The sequence below is a fragment of the Aplysia californica genome, unplaced genomic scaffold (genome assembly GCF_000002075.1).
Source record: "Aplysia californica isolate F4 #8 unplaced genomic scaffold, AplCal3.0 scaffold00124, whole genome shotgun sequence".
Classification (NCBI taxonomy): Eukaryota; Metazoa; Mollusca; class Gastropoda; order Aplysiida; family Aplysiidae; genus Aplysia; species Aplysia californica.
This window is the reverse complement of record NW_004797394.1, coordinates 358,779-365,780: the sequence shown is the minus strand read 5'-3', so window position 1 is coordinate 365,780 and position 7,002 is coordinate 358,779. Positions and strand designations below refer to the sequence as shown.

Below are 7,002 nucleotides of genomic sequence, written 5' to 3'. Positions count from 1 at the left end.
GAAGAAGAAGAAGAAGAAGAAGAAGAAGAAGAAGAAGAAGAAGAAGAAGAAGAAGAAGAAGAAGAAGAAGAAGAAGAAGAAATTCTGTCAGAGGTCCCAAACTCAAATTACCCTGCTTGGAATAGGGTCTTGGTGAGCCTTGGCCAGATTTAGTAATCCTCAAAAAAATTGGTTCCAAGTATTTCTTTTAAATGACAAAGATATAATATTCCTAATTTAAATTCATAGTAGTTCAGAACAAGAATGTTTTATTTTTCAAAACGTAGGCTTCTAGCCAAAAACAAACATGTGAGAAAAAAAGAAAGTAAAAAACAGCAACAAAAGAGAACAAACAAACAAAAAAGTTATACAAATTTGCCGCACAAACACTTCACTTCGATGCCAAGTTGGTCCTGTACAGTAAATCATTCTACGAGCTTTTATTGGCCCGAGGGCCAAGAGAGTAACAAACACAAAAAAGAAGGAGGAGAGATCATGACGATAGATGTTTGGTAGGAAAGAAGGAGCAAACCACACCAGTGTGTTGTTGGAGGGTGCACTGGTGTGGTTTGCTCCTTTCCTGTCAAACATCAATCGTCCTTATCTCACATCCTTTTTTTGTGTTTCCTACTCGCTTGAAACACCTCTAATCTTCGGCACTTATATGACCTTATTGTGTTGCAAGTGCCGTAAAACTTTTACTAAAACTAAAACTAAACCACAACAGAGCAAGGTACAAGCTACGATAATAAATATCATCAACGGACAGATACCTACATACTGGCTTGTTTATTTAATGACAGACAAACAGACAGACAGAAAGACAGGCAGAAAGAAAGACAGGCAGGCAGACAGACAGACAGACAGACAGACAGACAGACTTATCAATTGGCAGACAGACAAAACAATTGTACTGTCAGATTAACTTATTGGTTGACAGTCGGACAGAAACAGAAAGTGTTTTTTTTTAAATTATTATTATTATTATTATTATTATTATTATTATTATTATTATTATTATTATTATTATTATTATTATTATTATTATTATTATTATTATTATTATTAGTTTCAAAGGAATAATAGGAAATTGATACCTGATTTCTTTTTAAAAACTCTACTCCCATGACGTAGAAACCGAGTTGTGACACCTTGACCTACTTTTACTAGCTGACCTTGACATACACCTACAAAGTGACCTTGCCCTACATTTACCCACTGACCTTGACCGAGAGTGCCGTAGAAGAGGCTGACACACAGCAGGACAAGCAGCCTGCGACGACCGGCTCCTGAAGAGAACATCTCCCTGAACCTGAGGACGTCACCAGAGATTGTACAAGCAGGAAGAAAAAAAGAGAAAGAAAACAAGAAAGAAAGCAAGAAAGAAAGAAAGCAAGAAAGAAAGCAAGAAAGAAAGAAAGAAAGAAAGAAAGAAAGAAAGAAAGAAAGAAAGAAAGAAAGAAAGCACGGAAGAAAAGAAAAGAACGAAAGAAAAGAACGAAAGAAAAGAACGAAAGAAAGAAAGAAAGAAAAGAACGAAAGAAAAGAACGAAAGAAAGAAAGAAAGAAAGAACGAAAGAAAAGAACGAAAGAAAAGAACGAAAGAAAAGAACGAAAGAAAGAAAGAAAGAAAGAACGAAAGAAAGAAAGAAAAAAGAAAGAAAGAAAAGAGGGGGTAGGGGGGTGGGGCTTGGGTTATTGTGCCCTTCTCAAAAACACACCCCAGTGACCTCCCCCCAATACACCATGTCACCGAAATATTTGCTTGACATTTGTTGGGATTCTGAGCTCACTGACCGCTCGACCAGTGGAGACCACAGTTGTTGTAGTGCATATAGTGTTGGCGTCAGGCAAAAAAAAGCCCCAACCAATTCCTGTTTGGAAATTTTTACCGAATTTTTATTTTTCGGCTTAAACCCATTTATGTCCATACAAAAACATATTCCCATGTGAATTTTACTTTAAAACGTTGACTAATGGCACAAAAATCTGTAATTTTTCAGTTTTTAAGGACTCTCAAGCTATAGAAGTTACCAAAACTTTGGCGACCATTTTCTCTCTAACTTTACCTCTGAAACCAGACTCTCCCCGCCTCCTTTCCTAGCAAATATCTCGACTTCATTTCAAGATAGATGGGTATTTTTTCATACAAAATGAACTACCTTTCAGATTATATCAATAATTCCGTATGCTCAAAAATTGACGAGCCCCTGATTCTATTGCGTCATGACACATATTATGTTGCGGCATGTTTCGAATCTCACGCACAAATCAGAATCGTGAATTTACATGTCTGAGAATATGCGTGATTTTTGCGTTCTTTTTAAAGTTTTAGATAAAGAAAACGGAATACAGGTCTTCTTTATTAATAGGAAAATATGATAATATATAGATAACCAAATCATGCTTTTAATCTTTTTAAATTGCCCCATAACAGAGCATCTCGGAACAACATAGGGGGAACTGCTGCTTTCTCTTTCCTCATCCATACTATCGTCATTTTTACTCTACTTCTTTTGTATGTTTGTCACTCTCTTGTTAACTGCTATTTCCCGGGAGACTTGATAGTCGAAGAAGACTTCGTGCTTTTGGGGCTAGAGAGGTGAGCAGAGTAAGCCTGATTCCCCGTTTGGACGTCTCAATTGACATCCACCCCTTGGCGCTCATATGACTGTATTATGCATTTAATTGCAAGCGCCGTGAAAACTTTACCAAAACTAAACTAAAAGAGCCTCTGGCCTTCAAACGGTTTCAAATTACCAGAACGTGGGTCCTCAGAGAGTTTCTTTTTTTTTTTCTTTTTCTAGACTAATCATCCACTTTTCAGTACGTGATACTGTTCACATTGACCTAACATAATAGAGGCGATCCTACTGTAAATATTGTTGACTGTAGAGTAAGGTCTCCCTATAGGTCTACGATGAATGTGGTCGTGTACAAAAACTGTCCTGAGTTAACTGTTCAGCATCTCTGTCTGACTAGTTTTTCAGGTTTAGGCCTAAACTTGCTGTTTTTCGTTCTCTTTACAAAAATGTAGATGGACGAGACTGAACCTTGGACAGTGCCATCACGCCCCAAATGAAAAGCAAAACACCTGCCTCGCTAAAGTCGAATACGTTCGTGTAAAGTGTCATTCCCAAGGACACAGCGTTAGGCCCCTGGCGAGATTCGAACCTAACTACTGGACCATCGACGCTGTTAACATTCATTCTTTGACTGTTGGTTGTTTCTTTCGTTGTTTTTAGCTATTATTGATGTTTTTCAGCTTCTGATAGTTGTGATGGTTTTGTTTTCTGGTGGGTTATTTTTTTTATATATATTTTTTTAAATTATTTATTTATTTATTTATTTATTTATTTATTTATTTATTTATTTATTTATTTATTTATTTATTTATTTATTTATTTGTTTATCTATTTATTTATTTTTATTTGGGGGGGGGGGGGGAGAAGATATATAGTGTACGAAAAATGTTTAAAGAATGAAACAGTTTTTTTTTCTCTTTTCCTGTCATTAATATTTTCTTGAATTGTTTATTTGCCTTTCAATTGGTGATAAAAAATACCAATCTATCTTGAAAACAAGTCAAGATATTTGCGATTGAAGGAAGTGGGGGTCGTCCGGTACGAGAGGTAAAATTAGCGAGAAAATGGCTACCAAAGTTTGGTGATTTCCAAAGCTTGAGTGTCCGTGGAAACTGGAAATTTTCGTTTGTTGTGCCTTTAATCAACGTTTCTGTAATATCCAAACAGAAATATATTTTTAAAAGGACATAAAAGTGTTGAGTTAAAAAAAAAAGAAAAATCGAAAAATAAAAATTGCCCAATGCCCAGTAAATTGCCGGTTTCTTTGATTTTATTGTTTTGACGAGCGCCTGATATTTCACCGCGCTGCTTCACAATCATTCCGCGGGCCTGCTGTCTGCAGGCTTTATTGTTTCCTACTTCCCAGTTGGAGTAGAAATTATTCAGAACCATATCGAATAGTCTCATGCTTAAACCGGAACGACAATACATTTCTCCCACAAAGCCGTAAACTTTTTAAAAAATGTTTTGCGAAGAAAAAAACCGTTTGCAAGATGTTTAAATGTACTAAGCTCAGAAAGCAAACATTCTTCAAGACAGAGAAAAAAACTGTTTCATTCTTTTTTCTTTAAAAAAAAAAAACACCTAAATTATGTATCTCTTCTTGCTTTTCTCAACATTTAGAAGTTGAATTTCTTCCAGTAGCGAATGGGATAGCGGGTGCCCACATTCCTCGTGACTCATCAGAGCAGTGGAAGATATGACTGACGCTAACATTTTTAATAAAACCTGAACTAACAGAAGCATGTCTTCTTAATAATTATTTACATAAACAACATCCCACATCATCACTTATCACCACCACCACCGTCATTTCTAAAATCATCATTGCTCTCAGATCCTTCATATTCATCTATAATTATCTTGAACATCTATATGTAACAGTTACATGTTATAACAATTATGTATGTAAGACAGTATTGGACACTATCATACGCACATGTGTCTACTAACCAGATAGCGTCAATATCATAGAAATGGGCAATGGACAAACAAATAAAAGAAGTTGAATTTCAACTTATTTTTCTCGAGTACATGCCATTACCGACAATTGAGAAACTATTATAAAAACAATCTAATCTCAAAATTTTTGGGCTTAAGGCGTCTGAGCGGTTGGCTTAGAAAATGGAAGTTAAGTAGGTCTTACATAAGCGGTTTTCATCCATACGATAATCAATATTCACAACACTGATGAAAGGGGAGGTGCTACTGAGATTGCGCGCTCCTTTGAACTCTACAAATATACATACAAAGATTTCTGTTGTAACTGTTTTCAGTGTAAATGTGTCTAATAGTGAGGGATTTGCATAGATTAACCGATCATTCCAGAGCAACTGAGAGAAATATTATGTAAAAGTTGTTGCTTTTTTCCCCACTGCTTTTTTTACGTATTTTTGTCAATTGTCTAATTTTGTAAGATCTTGTTAACAAAAATACTTAAGTTTCCACTTGTTATTATTTTTTTAAAACAAATACAGTTCAATTAGTTTTTCCATACTGCGTTTATAACCATGTTGCAACTTTAACTTTTTTCAACATTTTCTCTACAATACTTAATCAGCAAAATCGCTTTTTTCTTTGTTTGCTTGTTTGGAATTTTGTTTATATTTTTGTAACCCCTACCCCTACCCCAATTAAAATTTGCAACTTTTTCAGATGCAAAAACTACTAAAAGCTAATTGAGATATTATGCAGTTTTCTTTTCAAACAAAAGTTCTGTATGACATTATTTGATGATCTTACAAATAGCAAAGAAATAGCTTGAAAATGTTATTGGTTTGAAGATTTTTTGAGGTTTCTTTAACGAAACCGTTACGTAATATTTTGTCTTTAAGTTGCCGATGAACAGTGATCTCACCATTTCCAATGAATATTCTGAACACAGTGATAGCACAAAGCAATGTAATAGGGAGGGTCTAGAGATATATAAATTTTAGGTGCACCTTCATACGTGTCACTTACTTGAATGAGAAATAGACTTTCAACGAAAAAACATTTCAAACAACATGCGTATTTTCCTAAGAGATGTCAGAAAATCAGCCAACGGTGTAAGAAATACAAACTGAATCAGTTGACCAAAAATAAAATCTATATTTTTTTTTTATATTTAAGTCAAATTATTAAGTTACAAAACGGGGAACAGGAAGCTATTGAACCACACAGAGTAATGATTACCGTCCAACCACACACACCGAACGAAAGTGAAACAATAATTACGTGGTCATTGTGCGTCCTCCTGGCAGGAACGCTCAGCTCTGGTCTTGCGTCCGACGCTGATGTCGGCGGGGAAAAGTTGTCGTTGGACTCAGTCGTGACAAGCCAGTGGTCTGGGCCGGCCTGACAGGAACAGGTTTTCCCGGGCTTTTCTCCACGTCCCAGGTCCCAGGTCCCAGGTCCTGGCTTCACACGCACCCCCCGGCCCTCCCAGCAGACGTGCCTGATTGACTGACCTTAGTGTCCCGAAATTGTGTCGCGATGCTGTAGAATCAGACGCTCGTCTGTTTTGGGGGATGTTTTGGAGTTATTGGTATCATCGTATAGCTTGTCTATTTGTCGTGCTTTTTGGTGGGAAAATAACCGTCTATCGGGAATACAAGTCGAGACATTTGAAAATGAAGGAGGTGGGGGTCGCCTGTTTTTTTCCAGAGATAAATAATAGCGACAAAATGTCTCGTGACTTCTAAAGTTTGAGTGATTGAGTGTCCTCAGAAACTGCATTTTTTATTTTAAAAAAAAAAAAAATTTTTTGGGGGGAGGGGGCTGGGTTGTTGTTGTTTTTTGTACCTTTTATCAATTTTTTCAGGTAAATCCACAAAGAATTGTGTTTTAAATGGACACAAAAGATGATGAGCCAAATTAAAATTGATACAAATTACCTAATGGGGAGAAAAATGTCGGTTTCTTCGATTTTATTATTTTGATTAGCGCCCGATTTCCCCACGATGCCTCACCTATACCTTCATCCTCTAGCAATAAATATTCTCAGCCGTGTTTCTTTTACTAAGATTTTAACGGAACTTGCAGTAAAAATAGGTCACCTGGTGCTGAAGATTGTAGATGCTACTAGAGAGTAACTTACATATCTTAGTGACCTCATCCAGATTTATGTTCCACCGTCTAGCTCACTGAGATCAGGTGATCAGTATCTTTTAAGAGCTTCTGGGAGAGGTGGTTGAGAAAATAGTTGAAAGATCGTTCGCCCACCTAGCTCCATCAGTGTGGAACTCCCTTCCTCAAACCTTGGGACAGACGACAACAGTCTAAATTTAAAACACAATAAAAGACACATTCGGTTAAATCATTTCTAACCCAGTAGCTTCATTTTTAGTAAAACATTTTGCAAATGACTATCTATCTATTTATCTATCTATCTATCTATCTATCTATCTAACTATCTATCTATCTATCTATCTATCTATCTATCTATCTATCTATCTGT

General features: G+C 36.2%; 1 long non-coding RNA gene across 1 annotated transcript; it reads right to left on the bottom strand.

Annotated features, from left to right (window-relative positions):
• Positions 1 to 1,208: 1,208 nt before the first annotated feature.
• LOC118477522 lies at positions 1,209 to 6,896 on the bottom strand. Its single transcript, XR_004858435.1, has 3 exons — positions 6,643 to 6,896; positions 5,781 to 6,061; positions 1,209 to 1,291 (listed from the first exon to the last, which is right to left on the bottom strand). It is a non-coding gene; the product is annotated as an uncharacterized LOC118477522 (long non-coding RNA).
• Positions 6,897 to 7,002: the final 106 nt, after the last annotated feature.